The sequence below is a fragment of the Drosophila serrata genome, unplaced genomic scaffold (assembly GCF_035046125.1).
Source record: "Drosophila serrata isolate PLE 108 unplaced genomic scaffold, ASM3504612v1 contig_184, whole genome shotgun sequence".
NCBI classification, from domain to species: Eukaryota; Metazoa; Arthropoda; class Insecta; order Diptera; family Drosophilidae; genus Drosophila; species Drosophila serrata.
The window spans coordinates 5,143,970-5,162,430 of record NW_028257082.1 but is presented as its reverse complement, the minus strand read 5'-3'; the positions used below and the strand labels follow the sequence as shown (position 1 = coordinate 5,162,430).

The 18,461-nt window shown below is 42.4% G+C and overlaps 1 protein-coding gene across 2 annotated transcripts in view; it reads left to right on the top strand.

Annotated features, from left to right (window-relative positions):
* Positions 1 to 18,461, top strand: part of LOC110181801 (dynein regulatory complex protein 8) — a 308,724-nt gene that overhangs the window by 199,089 nt on the left and 91,174 nt on the right. The window lies entirely within an intron of this gene.

Below are 18,461 nucleotides of genomic sequence, written 5' to 3'. Positions count from 1 at the left end.
TCGACAGGCTGGTTAACACTGCGCACCTTCTCTTGGCCCTGTTACACTTCCCTTTTTTACGGGCAACAAATTCTTCTCTTACTCTCTTGGCAGGCAGGGAAAATTTATTAAGCGCAAAACTATAATTAAACCAAAGTAAAAATTATTAAGGCAAGAAGCGCGCGAAGCAACAGAGAAACTAGTTCTGCTTGGCTTCACTAGCAACCTGTTGCTCAAGGCGGAGAGGAGGGAGGGGAACGGGATGGCGAACGATTTAATTTTATGCAGAAATCATAAAAACGCGTCAGGTAACAAGATAGTTGCTGCTCACGGTTAATTGTACATAGCCATCGCTGGCTGGAGCCTGGAAGTTGGCCTGAAAAATGATGCAAAGTCGAATATTTTAAAAAAGAATTCTGAGCGTTATTCTTCTCTTGAGCAATTACGCTCGCAGGCACTGTGTGTGTGTGTAAGTTGGGGGGAAGTCGTAAATACGGTCAGACAAGTATTGTTTATAGTTAACACCTTAAAGAAGGCATAAAGCTTAGCCCGGGCTTCCTGTGCTAATTTCCCTTCAAGTTCAACGATCGTTTCAGAAGAGGTCTTTATGAACCTAACATTTTATAAAATATATCTGTATTTAACAACATATTTTAATAAGCTGTATGTAATTATAACAACTCAGGTACTTTATAAATATTTTATATATATTTTCCATGGAGCTGATAAGCTATAAACAATTTGACCATCAGATAACTTTGATATGCGGAATTTAATTAATGATTCTGCATTGTTCGATCGAGATTGCCGCCCCTGGGATTCCTTTGTGTCCGCACAATAGTTTTCAGAAGGGGAAAAAACAGGGTCTCAGCTCGATTCGGTTTGTAATTGTGTTGTGGGTCCGATGAAGTCAATGCAGGCAGTTGAAATTTGTAACGCCATCATCATTAGACGAAGACCACGCACAGATATAGAAATCTTTGATTTTTTTTTTTTGGGCTTCTATCAATATTAATTTGACTATTCTCCACTGTGGTGTGGTGCCTAATAAGCCATAGGCAATTAAGCAAAACACTTACTCATGCCGCCTTCCAGTTCCCTGATCTTGGGTCGGAATATTGGACACGCGAAATTGTGGCCACTTCTTCATCAGCGCGGTCTTTGGCACAGCGGGCGATCGGCTGGCCGGGCTAACTGAAATCGGCTATAAAAGCAATTCATTATGGCTTATGGATTCATATATATGCACATATATTTTCGAAGCAGATATGTATACATATATTCACGAAAGTGGCGCTTTAAGCGTCGTTGTTAACGCTCAGTTTATGGCACTCTGAGGTGAAGAATATGAGGGTTCTGTCGAGGTAGCTGGGTAGGGGAAAGCGAAATTTGTTGGCCAAAAGTGTGTCCCCCCAGTCAGCTTCAAAATGCTAATTAATTGTTCTAATATCGCTCAAAATTTGACGTCCATTAATCAGAGTAACTTTCATTTACGGAGACGTTGACCCAGCTCTCGCAAAGAGATGAAATCTAGTTGAAGTTTTTGTACAAATATAATTGGAATTTATTAAAATAACTTAATAAGATATTGGAACTTATATATCTCCCTTTTCTTATGGGTAAAGAAAACTATGGGGAATTTTTAGCCTTGTCAAATGTAACATAAATCATAAGTATACCAGTTCCCAGCTACTCTTCTTATTTGTCTAGGCTTTCTAGTACTGTCAGTTACTAAACTAATTATGCCACCTAACCCACATTCCGCACGTGGGGCAAATCATAGAATTGGAAAGGCGTTTCCCCCCAAAAGACTCTCACAACTCATTTAATACCTTCACCAGATGGTCTTGTGTTTTTGTTGCCAAATTACATAGGAATAACATGCTCATTTCTAATTCATGTCTGTGTATATTCCCAGCACACTTTGTATCTTTTTCCGCTCCGATTTCCGAGTGCCGTGTTTTTCTATTTTTCCCCACACATCTTTTTCTGCTGCGTAATCTACACAAAAGCCGCATAAAAGTGCATGAAATTAGGCGGAAATTGAACTTGGAGAGGAACTCTCATGGAGCTCTCATGGAGCTTAGAATTATGAATGGCGCGACGGGTGTGAGTGCTTTTAAAAACCAATTAATAAATTTTAAATGTATGCACTGCAGGTTACAGCGGCTGTTGATGTTTTGTTTATTATGCAGCTCGCTGCATGAGGCGCTCGGGGTTCCACTGGATCTTGGAGCAGGCGCAGCACGAGTTGTCAGGCATCCATTTTTCTTGGACCCTGGGACCGGGCACTGGACGCGCTCTGCATTGTCTTGGTGAAAAATGAAGTGTGAACAATTTATTGAGAAATTTGTACAGGTGGCAGCAGCATCCGAATCCGAATCCGAATCCAGAACCAGATCCACACCGGGCTGCCGTCGATTGTTTAATGACTTCATTTGCGGCGGGGTTACAGCCAAGAACCCGGCCGATCGGGTTAATGAGCAAAGCTCTCCGGGCACAGGCCCCCCAACTGATGTGGCCATAATAAACCAAAAAACCAAAAAACCAAAAACCGAAACAGGAAACATAGAATCTTCCGACAGAGGAGGGACAAGTCCATTGGCTTTTGACTGAAACCAATTTACAGATTTAGACATTACATCAGGCTGTGTCGTAAGACTAATGACATCAAAGCAATCTCAATTCTGGTAATAGAAAGAGATTACAATTCAAAAGGTATATTTTAGAAAATATTATGGAATAAATATTAATAGAAATAGGTATCTCCTGAAACAATGCTTGTAACATTTGTTAGAAGATATTAGGTATCTTCTTAGTTCTAAACATATTCTATATATTCCTTTCTCCAAACTCTTCTCCCTCTATACATTCTATAATTAACATTACTCGTGCTCATTTTTGCTGCTGTTGTGGCAATCTCTTCGGACTTAAACTGTCTGAATGGCAAACGCAAACCGATACCGGACTAGACTCAGATCGATGGGTCCAATAAGCCAACCTGCCACATGGCAACTGGCAACTGGCAACCGCAGAGCTGAAATGCCAAATGTGGAGCAGGAGCAGGAGCAGGAGCAGCTCGCTGCACTGTGATCATGTCACTAAAGTTGATAACGGCGATTACTTCACATACTTGGCATATTGTCGAACTTGCCGGGAATCGCGCATTGCATTGCACCTACCTCAGGTGGATGGATGTACATAGATGGTACCAAGGGGGGCGAGATGCCGGGGAGGCTGCACTGCAGCCGCTCCACATGACACATGAGTAATGGCCACGCAGGCAAATTTATGACAAGTCACATTTCTGATGTGCTCGTTTATCAAAGCCCATAGACAGGAACGGGGCTGTGCCAGGAACTGGAAATGGTGTGTGGGGATTGGGGATTGGACTTGGGCGATGGGTGGACAACGAGTGCTCTGGCTCTGGGATGGCGGATGACAGGCACACGCGTGACAAGCGAGGAGCAGGCCAAGATGGGTCCGGACCCGGGTTCCCAAGACTTTGTGCCCTGGCATTGAGTTAATTATAAACGACGAGAGTGAGCTTCAATTGATGCCGAGTGGCCAAGGTAAGCGCACTCTCGCAGTCGCTGCTAATCCCGCCTGACTGATCAAAAGGCGGCTCAAGACGGATGGCACAAGGGCTTTTATTAGGTTGTTTCCGAAACTCAGGTGGAACGGAATTGAGATCTACCACACTCCTGTGCAGGAGGTCAAGCACAGAGAGAAATGGGTGATCATATGAGAAATAATAATTGCAATTGATTAGTCTTAATATTAAAATACATTTTAGGAGCTCAATATGAGAATTCTTCTTGAAATGAAATCATTTAAAATGAAGGAACTTCTATGGTTTTTATTTCCCTTTTAAATTGAAAAATTCACCCAATCGATCAGAGGGCTGCACGACTTTTCGTTGGTCGATGTAAATCGCTCACATATGCGAATTTGTAGCCGCGAATCAGTGGAGCAATTAATTCCGCGAACCGTCGATCGTTGAGCATTATCGCCAAGCCTGGGACTCAGACTCCGACTGGAAGTGGCAGTGGATACTGCATACTGGCTAGTGTGGGGCCAATTCAAATGCTGAAACGACAATTGCTGGCAATAAGCCATGCAAATGGCAGCTCAAGTGAATGCTAAAAAACCAATAATAATAAAAAGACACGAGAGCGTGGGCTTGCACCACCGTCGAGGACATCCTTCGAAAGGCGGGAGACGAGCGATTAGATCACAATACGAGTGCTCGTAAAAACGTAGAAATTCCCTGGGCCTTGTTACGTTTTGCATAAACTGTTTGTGCGGAGTGAAAAATAAGCAGACAGCTCCAGCTTCAGCCGGGAGATATTAAGGCCTCGAGGTCCATTCTTGAAGCCTGATGGCATCGTTCTGGGTAAAGAAAGCTGCTGACTGAGCCCGTCTCCGTTGCGGTTATATATGGTGGATTGTCGGCCAAGAGACACCTACGTGTGACAAAAAGCCAGTGCCACACTTTTGTTTGGCTTTTGCCACGGCCAGTCGCATGTGGGTCTAACCAAACATTGCTGGCCATTAGCACGCACGAGACTGCAGCTCTAACTCCAACTCCAACTCCAGCTGCAACTGCAACTCCAGGACGAGGCCTTTGTGTGTGCAACACACAATCACGATCAAGCCTTGACAAATTCTGTTGTCTTGCTTTAGTTTTGTGGCAGGCAATGGTTTATGTGGGGCATTAAGCTGGAAAGCTGCAGAGAACCCGGCCAAGATCGCAGCCACAGACAATGAATTTCGAAGAGAGAAAGAGAGTGGGTCTCCTCCTTTGGAGAGATGAGAAATGCAGATAGACTGCAGTTTCTGCTGAACTATCAGGAATTTCGCATCCTTTTGTGTGGTTAAAGCTACACCATCGGAACTATAAGTTTTTATACGAGTTTATCTCACAAAACAGTATATTAAAACATTAAAGGCAACAGCTGTAAAACCCCTGCTCTCCCAGAAATCTGTGGGAAACCGCACACAGGAGCCCAAGAGGAGGCCAAAAGGAGCAGGATGAAGGACGAAGGAGGCAGAGACACCTGATGGTGCTCCACAAAGGTCGAATTATCCGTTAACCGTTCGGATCTCAGGATTACAATGAGTGGCAACAGCTGGAGTCGTTAACGCTTCAATGGAATGGAAGTAAAATTCATTCAAAAGTCACTGCGGACGCGGAAGCGGACTCCTTTCGCCGTGATTTTCATAATTCAAATTGACCGTGTCCTGCGGGAGGGATAGGGATAGGGATAAGGATAAGGATGCGGATGCGAATACCGAGCAGGGATGAGCGAGAAAGAAGGGACTTCCCTGAACGGGGGCCCCATAATGAAATTCACTTTGTTTTCGCTGCGGCAATGCGAGCCTTTTTCCTCTGCGATGCCTCTGCATTCTTTTTTTCAAGCTTTTTTTTCCTTTTCTTGGCTGCTCTCCCTTGAAGTGAAAATGCCATTCAAGCAGAATAATGCAATATAAACTGTTGCAGCTTGAGCGGAGCTACTCAACCGGGATGAGGATGAGAATGAGGAGAAGGTGGCCTGGAGGAACCCGTTGACACAACCGACCAGGGCGGACATTCTCACTTGTGGCTCGGAGGCGTCTAGTAAAACATGAAACCACAAAAGAGCTCTGGCCTGGGCCCAAGGAATCGTTCATGTCAATTATTCCAGTTAAGTGAGCAGCAAACCAAAGCTCCCTGGCTGCCAATTTTTTAAGTGCATTTCAGATACAAAAAAATTACAATATGAAACCCAATACTACGGGACGTAATTCAAGTTGTGAGAAACTGCAGGGCGACCAGCATGAATTGCAGCAAAACTCGACATAATAAAGCAATAAACTGCCGCTCGCTGGATAAGGATAACAAACACAAACAGCAAGATACCCAAACAGTTCGGCTCCACAAACATCGGCTCCGAGATGTGGACAGATGCTCCGACGATCTCGAATTTCACATGCAATCAATGACAAATTTATGACTCCCTCGAAGTGCATTCACATTGCTTTCGGGATCCGGATCGGTATGTTCTGTATCTGGTCTGGTCTGGTCCTTGCCCTTGTCCTTGCCCTCAATCCCTACTCCATCTTGCTTTTCGCGTGCTCATATTTCTGTCAATTTGCTGTACCCGCCCCCGCCTCGTCCAAATTGAGTTATTGCATTATTCTGACAGCTGTCCTGGCCCCCGACGTTTAAGTATCTATTTCACGCATTTGCCAAAGATCAAATGCAAGGCAAGTGCTCTCTCTCGGTATCCACTTCAAATTCGTTGTTTGAAAGTAGTTTCCGCTGTTTGGGAATTTTAAGTGGAACTCATTTCAAAAATTTGTCTCGCAATTAGCTGCTCCATCGAGAGCAATTCGTAATGCATTGGATCCTGTAATCCAGAGTGACGACAAATTCTGAGAAGAAAACGGAAGTCCTGTCTGGTAGTTAATCCCTTAAGAGTTACGCCGGAAAAGCCTTACAAGATCTAATAGAAAATTGCTTATAAATTAAGCAGAATTCGAAAGATACTTATCAGTAGTGAAAGGTCTTATATTTCATAAGTACTTAACAAATATTTTATAATTTCTGTAAGTAAACTGCTTCAACTTTAATCTTGTTATCCTCTTAAAGTCCCCGCTCCTTGCCAAGTACTCAAAAGAAATCCTTTTCTAAGCAACTTTTCTAAGCTCTCCTCTGTTGGCAGCCTTTTGATGTGGGGACCTTTGCACTCCGGAATGGCTTTTCAAATCGCATTCCACAGGGTCTGTCAATTGCAAGGACTCCCCCTTTTCGAAGGAACGCAATCAGCCGGGATCTAAGTGGAAATGCATTTTCACAATATCGTACATGCACATAATGAAAACAAGGCAGCAGCAGGAAGGCGAGGCGGAATTAAAATATGCAACAGCAGCAGAAATAATAATGCCACCTAAAGGGTCCCCCGAGAGGCAGAGGTGTGCTAAGAGCTGAAAACAAGTAGCCAAATAGCTTGAGACGCTAACAAAGTTTTTTTTTTTTGCAGAGCCCGGCTACGCTCCTGCTGCCGCCGATAAAGCAGTCCGATAAGCGACACGCGACCACAGAGGGTCCAAGTCCAGGTCCAGGTCCAGCTCCAGGTCCAGGTCCAGGGCCTCCTCCAACAGGAACTGGCACAGGTACAGTTTGTTTTTGGACCCGCAAATTGCTTTGGCTTTTGGGGGAGCCTGGAACCCTAGCAGGTGCCCCACCCGGCGAGGTGACGCTGGCGCTGGCCTGTCACTGCCAGCTCCGGAACATTGGCCACCAGAACACGACTCAAGTGAGACCCTGCACTGAGAATAATTTAAAGATGTGATTTATAACAATCTTAGTATATAGAGTACATGATTTTACTATTAGAAGTAATGAAAAGACGTGTGTTCTAGCCTTATGGAGATCATTTCTAGTTAATCACTTTATAAGTGGAAGTTAATGCTTGTAATTGCAAATAACTGCACGACAAAACTGAGAACTCCTTAATATCCTTAATATTATATAAAGCTAATTATTCAAAATTAAATCATTTAAATATATATAACATATATGTATATACATTTTCCTCACTGTTTCAAAAGAGACAACGGCTGCTCCTCGCTCCTACAATGTCTCGACAATGTCTGCAGTTCCGTTTTGTGTACCTATGTCAGCGACTCGTAACCCCACCGCCGACCCAGCCCAGCGGGTCTTATATTAATTGTCACGCATATGTCTAACCCTCGACAGGAACAACACAGCCGACCTGGGTCCAAAAAACCACAGACAAAGTGGAAGCCAAAGGCTGGCGGAGTAGCCGCCGCGCATATTTTTCGGGTCTACTGAAAAGCCAAAAAAAACCACAAGAATGTTACCAAAAGTGTTGCCCAGCTACGTAGGCCAAGCCAAAAATAACTGCTGCTGCTGCTGCTGCTGGCTTTGATGCCCTGCTTGAAGGGGGTCCATTAACGAATTTTGAATTGAATTTTTGGTAATTGAAGTTTGGTATTGAATATTTGAGGAGACACTGAAAGTATTCCTTGGAAATTTTAGGGTTAACTAGCTGTGAAGTCTCCTAGAAGAATGTGTGTATTATTACTGAATGATACTTAGATTATATCATAATATATATAAACATTATATTAAGCATAGATTACTTTAATATTTTCAGGATATATGAAAGAATATCCTTTCAAAATTAGGAATGTAAACTAAAGAAGGAATAAATGACAAGCTCTCTTACTGCTGATACTTTTAGATACCTAACATCTTTTAGATACCTCATATCTTTTTAAAAGAGCATTTGATATTCGTATTACCAACTTGGTATATCTTGTTGTTTGTGTTACCATTTTCGTGTGTCATTTTGTGGGTGGGGAACAGACGGTGGGATATGGATGAAGGGGTTAGTCCGTTCTTCTGGCCGTGTCTCTGGGCCCATCCGTGCGGTTTCTGGTGCCGGTGCCCCTCCACCACCCCGTCCAACTACCTACAATTCCGTTCCGATCCGTTCGTGGCTGTCGTCTGCTGCTCTACTTGACAATTACCTTCGGTACATGTGTTGCTCCATTGCCTTCGCTCGCTTCTTTCTTTACTTTCTAAATATTTTCGTTGGGCTTTTCCAGGCCCAGGCACGGAGTCAGAGGCCAAAACTAAAACACTCTTGTGCTGTGGAGACACACAAGACCTTTTTGTTTTTCCTAATGTGTCGTTGTTTTCTTTTTTAATTGAATGACAGGCAGCTCCGACAAGCGGGGGCGGTGTGTGGGAGGAACAAACAGGAACGGAAGGGGGTTGCTATTCATTTATTAATGCAATTAGCATATGCATCTGTATCTGCTGCTGGATCTGTGACTGTAGCTGTATCTCTATCTGCATCTACTGCATCTACGAGGTGGAAAGAGTTTTTTGGTAGCCAAAAGTGGCACACGGTATGAGATAAGATTAGATTTAGTTTTGTTTCTATATACATATGTATCTATGCATCTGCATCTGCATCTGCCCCATTACGAAACCCTGGGCCCAAATATTGACTGCTGTTGCCCAACTCCAACTCGGCGATAAGCCAGATGCCGTGCCAGACCCCACTTAACACTGGTGTAGAACCGAAAGAATGTTTAAAGAGCCAGTTCTCCCGATTAGCCCTCAACGTTCACCCAATTTCGCAATTGACATCCAAGTGCTTTCCAAGAAAAAGAGAAGAAAAAAGCACACACATATGTACCTAGTTGCTAAAAAAAAGTGCAACCAAAAGGGTCTCGTCGATTTGCATGTTGGCCCGTACAAATCCAGTTAAATAGGCAAATTAGTGGGTCCAATTATCGTGGCCGGTCCTAGATACCACACACATTCGCCAGCCATATGGAACGCGATATATGGGGCACACTGTACTACGGTGGACACGCAAGGAGTCAGCCGTCCGCACGGGAAATTCCAGCGGACATGCGAGCCTCGAACTCGGGAAGTTTTCCATGGGAAAGTTTTACGATAATTACTGATATGGGTGGAAATAATATATAACCTTTTTTGAGGTTTTCAGAATCTATTTATTAAGCTGATCATTTAGCGTAACAACAATACCTCCTTGAAGCTCATTAAAGTCCCCATTCTTTACGTTACAAAGGAATCTAAATTTTAAATTAAATTTCTAGTTTAGAAGCACGCATAAACCTTGCCTTTGTGTTGGACCTGAGTACATTACTTTAAGGCTTGACAAAGTGCCAATAACTTTTGGCTTAAATTGACGTTGCAGCCATATTTTTTTTTCTCTGACCGCCTAACTCGATATCCATTACGAAGCCTAGTTCCCACCATAACGGCAAATCGTGGGGGGGGGGGCTGTGTGGTAAAAGTGCCGCGGAAAAGTCTGAGGAAAATTCGCATGCCCTGCTCGTAAGTTATGTCATGTTAGCAGTTGATTTTTAGCCTAAGAGGAGGAGGAGGTCTCGACAGGCGATGTCGTCGCCCAGAGTTGCGTGTCAAATGTACCGCACTCTTGGCCCAAGGAAAAACCTCCCGGCTAGCTAGAGAGAGAGAGATTAAAAAGTGCGCTGCTTAAACAACCCAGGCTAACGGCATTATTGATATAAATTGTAAAAAAAAAGAAAACTTCCCGAGGCCGGTAATTCTGCGGCCAACTAGAACCAGGACTAACTTCATTGGCCAGGCCAACAGAATGCCAAAGAGAACCTTTCAATGGCCCATAAATATTTATGGAGCAAGGCCGGTGATTTCCTTTCATGATCTTGCGAGGGCGACATAATAGCCTTTTCTCAATTGGGACACTGTAAAAAAATGAGCCATTTAATGGGTATATTCCTTTTGAGAAGCCGTCGTATGTGATTTAATCTAATTAGAGCAATCAATTGTGAAGTCTTTCTAAGTGTCTTAAGGGTTATCCGTCCATAGTGTTAAGGAGTTCTTAATGCTAGAATACTTAAATAATAATTAAAGCGTTGCAGAGTTGGTTTTGTTATATATTCTAGAACTTCATTCGAGGATATGTTCACTCTTCTCAGGTTATGCTTATGCTCTTTTAAACTCCCTTTCAATTTCTTCAAGTGAACGAACAGCAGCTGAGATTTGCATTTTGTAAATTGGATTATCAAACACTTTATCCGGGGACCGGAGACCACTTCAAAGGAAGGCAGCCTTCTCGGGTTACCCATCCGCTATCAACTTCCGATAGGCTCGGACATTTCACGGCTAGTTTGAGCTGGGACAGCAAACAGAAATCAAATGTCTCGCTATGCCAGTGATTTTCCGCATCGCCGAAGGGACCAGAGTGCCATTCCAAGCCCAAGAAGGGCATCTCGAGATGGCAAACAGAATCTCAAGGGTCCGCGGTGCACAGGATGCAACTGCAACTGCAACTGGCGCCTGCCAGGCGATTGGGAAAACTCCGCGGCGAGCCGGATGTGCGGCATGGAAATCCAAACAAGTGCAGCGCCAGCTGCTCCCTCTCAAGTGTCCCCAGATAGAGGCGGAAAATTAAGATATCAGCGACGCTTTATGGGCTCAGAGGCTCGGGAAAAACCCATTCATATCGGCGGACCAACCGATCACAGGCCGCACAGTGGCAACGACGTTCCAACCTTTGTCGGCACAAGACCGCAATGGGAGGGAGGAGGAGCATCCAGACCAAGACAAGCACATAAAAGGCATCATCTAATCGCCACTTTCTGTCACATTGATGATAAAATTTGGGTCAACTTTTAGTGGTAGCACCTTCTCAACGGCAGCACTCCCGTATCTGCGCAGCTATCCTTGCGATAGCTTGCACTTACCCGACTTCGTTTTATGTCTAATGGCCTTCTAGGCTACCAGTGTGTATTCTTTTTTTATGTGTCCTCCTCTCTCGGCTCGGCTCTTGGGTCTTGGTTCTCAGTCCCTTGAGTTTGCCGGCGATAATAAAAGCAGAGGCATGGCTTAGAAGTACAAAGTCTGAAAGCAAGTCGGAGCATATCCTTTTTTTATGCTGCGGTTATTGTAATTTCTTCCAGCTACACTGAGAGCTGATGCGGTGCGATATGCAAATGTCATTTGGGAGCCAAGCATTTAAAAAAATAGTCTCTGGTTTTGTTACAGGAGAAAAGGGAAATTTAAGTTAATGGAATGGTGAATCACTAGATGGGAAAAGGTCTGGGTTAGGTCAAGAACTTTATAGCATAGATGTTTGAAGATCGTTTTGTACGAATGTATTTGGATATGTATCTAATAAGAGGATTAAACAAACCTAAGACCATTTAAATTGTAAAAAATATACTTCATTTTCTGTGTAAATACTTTCAAAAGTTATAATTACAAATACATTTCTTTGAGTGCACTGTAGAAGGCGGGTTTCTGCAGCAGATAAATGCAACACTTTCTGCTCGACGATGCATAAAAAAGGTCCAACCGCACACTCACACACACAACACACACTCACTCAGGCCACAGCTAACGGGGTAAACTCTTTCACAAAGTGTTTTTTATGGCAATGGCCAATTGCATTTGGCTGCCCTGCCCCCCGGGACAGTAAGGGATATACAGATACAGATACATTTACACTTCTAGCCTTACAGTTGCAGATACAGGTAGGCGTTGACGTTGGCTCACACGCGAATGAGCCGCGGCCCGCGTCTCAAAAACAGCTGTAAAGACGGAAATTTCATATCAATTGACATTTGGCGGGGGTCGTAAAAGGCTAAAATTAACTTTGGGCCAAAGCGGCACTCAACTAACGCATGTGGCTATGTTTTTTATGGCTTTCCAATGGCTGCCCATGGCGATAGATAGTGCCTGCAGAGACTCGAAAGGTTTCTTTGGCCGCCTTGATAAAATGGTAATTGGTTCAATATTTTGGAGGCTCCAAAAATAGCCCCGGAATGGGTCAGAAATAGATGAATGATTCGGCAAGTATGGCGGTGATATATTCAAATACTTGTACTTTTTGAAAACAAAAAAAAAACTAAGAAAAAAAGCGACTGTGTGAAGTGCGCTTGAAAACAATGAGAGGCGGCGGGCTACTATTCGTGATTGGCATAATTTTAAGTGGAGTTCTCTTTCATTTTTTCGTACGTTATATTATATTTTGCACTCTGCGCCTGTTGTTTTCCAAGGTGTGAAAATAATTGAAAACATGATCGAGTCGCACAGCCTCTCAAGGTCGAATTTAATGAAACACCTACCTGCAGGCAGAAATTATGAGCCATCATCTGTCGCCGGCCCGAAGCCGTTGAAATTAATTGCAATTTACGATGACGTTTCAACACAAAACAAGCTCTGGGAAAAGCGAAACAAAACAAAAGCTAAACTCAGAGCTCCTCAATAAAGTTAATAAAAAAAGCAAAGCCCAGAGACACACAGAGCCACAAATCTTTGCCATTCAAGTGAGGTGGAAACAAAACTACGCAGGTAAGCACAATAAACGTGCAGCTCTTAATTAAGTCATGGACGGGAGCCGAAAGTGGGCATCGAGTGGTCCGAAAAAACAAAAGCGAAACCCGGGGAGAGATGAATAATATTTATTGTACAATATGTGTGTATGTGAAGTGGCCAGGATGGAGCACGCCTTCAACTCCACAGCTTCCCAACTTCTCAGCTCATCTCATCTCCCGGCTTCCCATCGGTAGCGATGATCGCCCTCAAGTGTAACGAAAATATTGAAATGAAATTGTCAAGAGAGTAGGAGCCAGATATGGCCAAGACCCGAGCATCTTGCGGAGATTGATAGTGAAAGCGTATGGATCGCGGCCAATGAATAAATCTTACCGGCTACCGAGGAGAATGCACACAAAAAGAATCACGTACACGGAGGAAAAAATATTGCTTTGGAAAGTAATCAATATATAACCTTTCTCTGGAGATAATATTTAAGGAATTTGGTATCTCAACTAACTAGAAATTACTCATTAATATCCTCTTGGTCTCCTTATTGTTGTTCAGTTTACATGAGATCGTTAATATAAGCTTTACTTCATTTTTAAATGAATCCCATTGAATGCAAAGTAAAAGCTGGTGATTAGTGATTGCCATTCAATGCCATTGCGGATCCAGTTTACATAAGATTCTCCTGTCAACTCACTGGGTGCGGTCTTTAGCCTTTGAACAAAACCCGATCACAATGATTCCATCACTCCCCTCCCCCCCTGATCGATATTAAAAAATCAATCAGCCCCGGTTGTCTGGCCTCTTTTGTGGCGTCTACGCCTTGGTAACTCTGCTGGAATGGAACTGGAGCTGGGAGCGATACTTGCACTCGTACTTCCCACTCTTGCCAGACACCAAGTGTGAAATTTGCTGTAAACCACAAGAAACATATTAAAAAAAATAAAAACAGCCACAAAAACTAAAAAAAAAAAAATAAATTGAGAAAAAGGCGAAACGAAAATACCACAAAAGGCGACGGAGGCAGGCTGAGAGTGTGTGTGGAGGCGACTCTTTGAACACAACTTGATTACTGCCTCATTTAGTTTCATTTAAGCCAAAAGACTTTGGCGTCGGAACAGAAAAAAAATAAACTTCGTTGTAAAAAACGGGAAAAATACAAAATACGAAATACAACAACAATTGCTGTGACCAAATGAGAGCGTTTTGTGCGCTGCTTGCCGTGTGGTAAAACAAGTTAAGCAGAATGGCAATAAACGGCGACAAAAGCAACTAAATTTGCAACAAAAATATACCTGCATATCCCAGTGATCGGATTTCACATGTGGCGTTATTTTACGATATTGTCTCAATCAGGCTCAGAGGATCTAGAGATCGGAATGAGTCTTCACAAGAAATCCAAGCCACAGAAGAGAGCTAATCGAAGATTTCGATTAAGACAAATTAAGGAGATCGTAAAAGGCATAACAAATAAGCAAGAAATATTTAATAAAATAAGAAATTTATTCATTTTCATTTATTAAATCTTGCGAAATTTATTCTTGTTTTTATGTAAGATTTAAAACAAAACAAATTTAAGAGAATGATTTTACATGCCATAAAATATCTGTATGCCTCAAAGTAGTGAGATACTAGAAATTATAACATCTTCTATAAGATTTCCCACATAATCCAATTAAAACTGTTAAGCTAGATATTATAACTTAAATTTCATCATTAATAAAGATTGAATCTCACCAATTTAAAACCAATAAATATTAAAATAAAGCAATAACAATTATCTAATTAATTTAGTTTACGAATATCTTTCCAAAATCGTGGCAGAAATGCTGCAAATCGCCTGGCGATAGTGTAAAATGTCAGGCATTTGAGGCTATTCAGCCAACAGATACACAACAAGCGAGTTACAGATACAAGATACATAATTGTTGAAACAGAAAACGGAAAACCTGCCGCTGAGCAGAGAGTGTCAATGACAGCAAAACTGAGAGACACTTCCATCACTCTAGCTCTCCCAAGAGAGCTGCTCAGAGAGAGCCCCCGTGCAAGTGTGTTGGTGAGCAGAGCACGCACACAAGCAAACCGAAGATCGCAGCGGAAATTGAGCAAGAGAGATACAAGATACAAGTCCAGAAAGAGTAACAAAGATGGATTCTCTGAGAGAGAGCCAGAGAGAGGGAGAGCACTTCTGTGTAAAAGTATTGGTGAGAGCAGAGAGCGGATATGCATTGGTATTGGTGACATTTCCCCTCCCAAAGAGAGTGAGAGAGAAACAGATCCATCTCTTGCCTCTGGTATCTCTCAGATGCGGCTACCTGCTAGAGCAGAGTATCTTGCGGATACCGATAGACGACCCTTTTCGAGAATGTGGGCTTAGTTGAGGCTCAGACAGGCCCATGCTAAACTGTTTGCTCAAACAACAACAAGCGATCTACGGTGTGTTTTCTCTAGACTTGTGAAAATATTTTTACTTTTACCATTTTTCCATAGATTTTTGGCAATTAGTTGGGGCCTGTAAAAACAGTTTTGCGTTCCTGCGAAATGCAGCAACAGCACCAACTTCCAGGTTACCCAGTAAGCTGTACAAATAATTCGAAATTATAGACCAATTTATAAACATGAGTCGCCGAAGATATTTCGTGAGCCTAATGAAGGGTTCTGCTCGAAGACCTCGCTGAACTGAACCCCTTTGAATCGGCTCAACATCGATCTTTTTGCTGTTATTTCTGGTTTGTTGGTATCTCTCTAAAGTGGGTATTAGCAAAATGCTGAAAAATTGCGACCCCGAAAAAAAAACGAAACGAAACGAAACGGAATGAAATGAAATCTTTAGCACAAAACGCCGAAAGAGGCTGACAATTAGAATTGTCTGGCTGGTTTTTTCTTTTCTTAATGTTTAGCCATGATTATGGGTTGTGCTCTGTGGCATTTTGGCTGAGCAACGTGAATTGGTCTTTTTCGACCGCTCTTTTTTTCCGCCAACTCAGTGGTTTTTTTTGTGTGTCTGCTTTCGGTTTATAAAATTATAAAAATATTTAAATTACTCATAAGTAGTTAGGAAGTTGGATAAATATGGCTTGGTATGCAAATCTTTTTTAGCTGGGATCAGTCTGTGAAATGCTATCGAGGTGAATGCACCGGAAAGCACTTTAATTATATAATTATTTATATTTAAAGTGTTTTGAATTGCAATACTTTATTATATTTGGTTGATGTACGGTTAGAGATTATGTTTATAAGTTAAGATATCACAAATCGTAAGGAACTTCAGGGAATTTGATTCTCCTCTCAACTCAGGTAGCCAAAAATGTGGCCATACGTTTTCCAAGTGAGAAAGACACATGGCTTTGGGCGCATAAATCAAAACCGACCAATAAATATTTGCGGCCAAGATTCTCCGCAGCCACAGAGCCGTAAACGCGTAATTAACCCCATTCTCCGCCCCCCAAAAGGAGCGGAGAAATATGGCGCAAGAGTTAATGCACATTAAAGCTCATATATCAACCCCTACGAAGGGGGGGTTGTGGCCACAATAGGCGGCCTTTGAAGACGCCAATCCACTCCACTCCATGCCACACTGCGACGCACTCTGGTAAAAGCTAAGCGGTCGCCGTCGAGCACAATGCAGCAAAAGTATCTTTAAGATGCACTTGAGCGGTCGTCGGCATACCGCTCGTTACTCACAATATATACATATATATACGTATGTTTTATTCCACCACCGATGGGTATATAAATACGTACGTATTTTATAAAATATCGCATGGCATATAAAAAAATGCCTGGCATTGTTTCAGCATCGACGTGTGGGCGCATTACTGAGCCCGCATATCAAATGAGTCCTGAGACCGAGACACACACACTAACAAAAAACAACAACAAAAACAGCAGCGAAAGGCATCAGTAATAGCAAATCACACTATCGAACAAGAATTTTTTATAGATTCTGGAATGCATCACCCAAGAATATTACTGATGGTAGCTGTGAGATACGAAAAAAGATAGAATCTATCTTTGCCTTCAAATAAATTAGTAAAGAATGTCTCCGCGAAGGGAAATGTGAAAAATTGAATTTATAATATGTCAATAAACAAGAGATGTGTTTGGGGAATTCATAAACTTTTCAGGAATAATATTATTGAAGGACATTTCTTTATGAAATTTAACTAGAATCATAGTTGTTAATCTTAAATTATGCCCCTTGAATCGGATACCATTTACTCCTTTATGAAATGTTCACAATTCCTTAAATAAAGTCCCCATAAGAAGAAAATGACTGAGCAGGTATTCCAGATACGTACATAGTTGAAAAAATTCAATTTGTTGCCCAGTTTAAGCCGATGTGGAGGCGGCAATAATGTAATGCAAGTGCGCCTGACAGCTGCCAGCCGGATGACTCCTCCACGAAGGAGCGCTTGCAGCATCCACTGGCTGTCAAACGCACTTTCCACTCGGCCATATAGTTGGATATAATCATGGATATACTTGTATATACCCATAATCCGCAATACATATCTCCATTGATGGCTCCAAGACTCGGTTCATTCATTTAAGCTGCTGCCGCAATGATATTCATAACTGGCAGAGACTACTACACTGCGCTACGGCAATTTTCTATTTCACCAAAAGATTATGAAAATTTTGGCCTAAAAATCGGAACTGCATTTGGATTTGCAACAGCAGCAAGCAGCAGAGCTGGAAAAATGGAAAATAACTGAAATCACAAAACAAACTCGGTGCGCAAACATAAATTATGCATTACAAACGTGCTTCTGACCCATTGCCATTTTCTAATTCAATTAAAATGGTTTTTGTTTCTGCCAGGCCTCAGGCATTTGAATACGATTTCCCAAGGAGCCACGGAGCGGAAAAGTTGTTGTTTTTTTGGGAAAACGCCGCTGGGAAAGTTGGAGCATCGCAGGCAGCAAGCCAGACACTAATTTGACATAGTTATGCGAGGCGAAATGAAAGCTGCAATGAGGATTTTTGGCCGTGGCCAACGCGCCGTATGAATAATATTTAAGCTGAGCTGCTGAGTTTTTCAGCTCTCAGCCGTCTGTGGTAGTTGTTTTCCCTGCCACAAAACAAACTGCAACTGCAACAAACATTAGGCCAATTTTATGGAAGCCTTCTTTCTCAGCCAAAAGACAATTTCGCTTAGACAGGTACGAGAAATGCCTGTAAAATCAGGGGGAGGCGGGTCATTGATCAATAAACACAAACTCATTTAGCAAAGTCAACTTAATGAGACAGAGTCAACTTTTAGTTAACTTTATATTTTTGCCACACTTTGGCATTTACTTTGTTAGTTATGTCGGCCACATTTCTGGCCAAAGACACGAAAAGGGTCGACGACACTCGTATGACACAGTCAGCTACAAAGTTGCCGGCACATGTCGAGTTAATGAAATTTAAAAATTCATAAAATATTCGCACCACTAGGCAGATACACAGAGACAGAGAGAGCGGTGGCAGGAGCAAGTGTAACTCAATTAATTAATAACAATACACCAACAGAGGCAACCGTAGCAGGCAGCAGCAGCAGCAGCATTAACAAGAACAACAAACAAAATAATTAAGTAACAAAAGTTTCATATTTGCAGTGCCGCAAAAAACACAA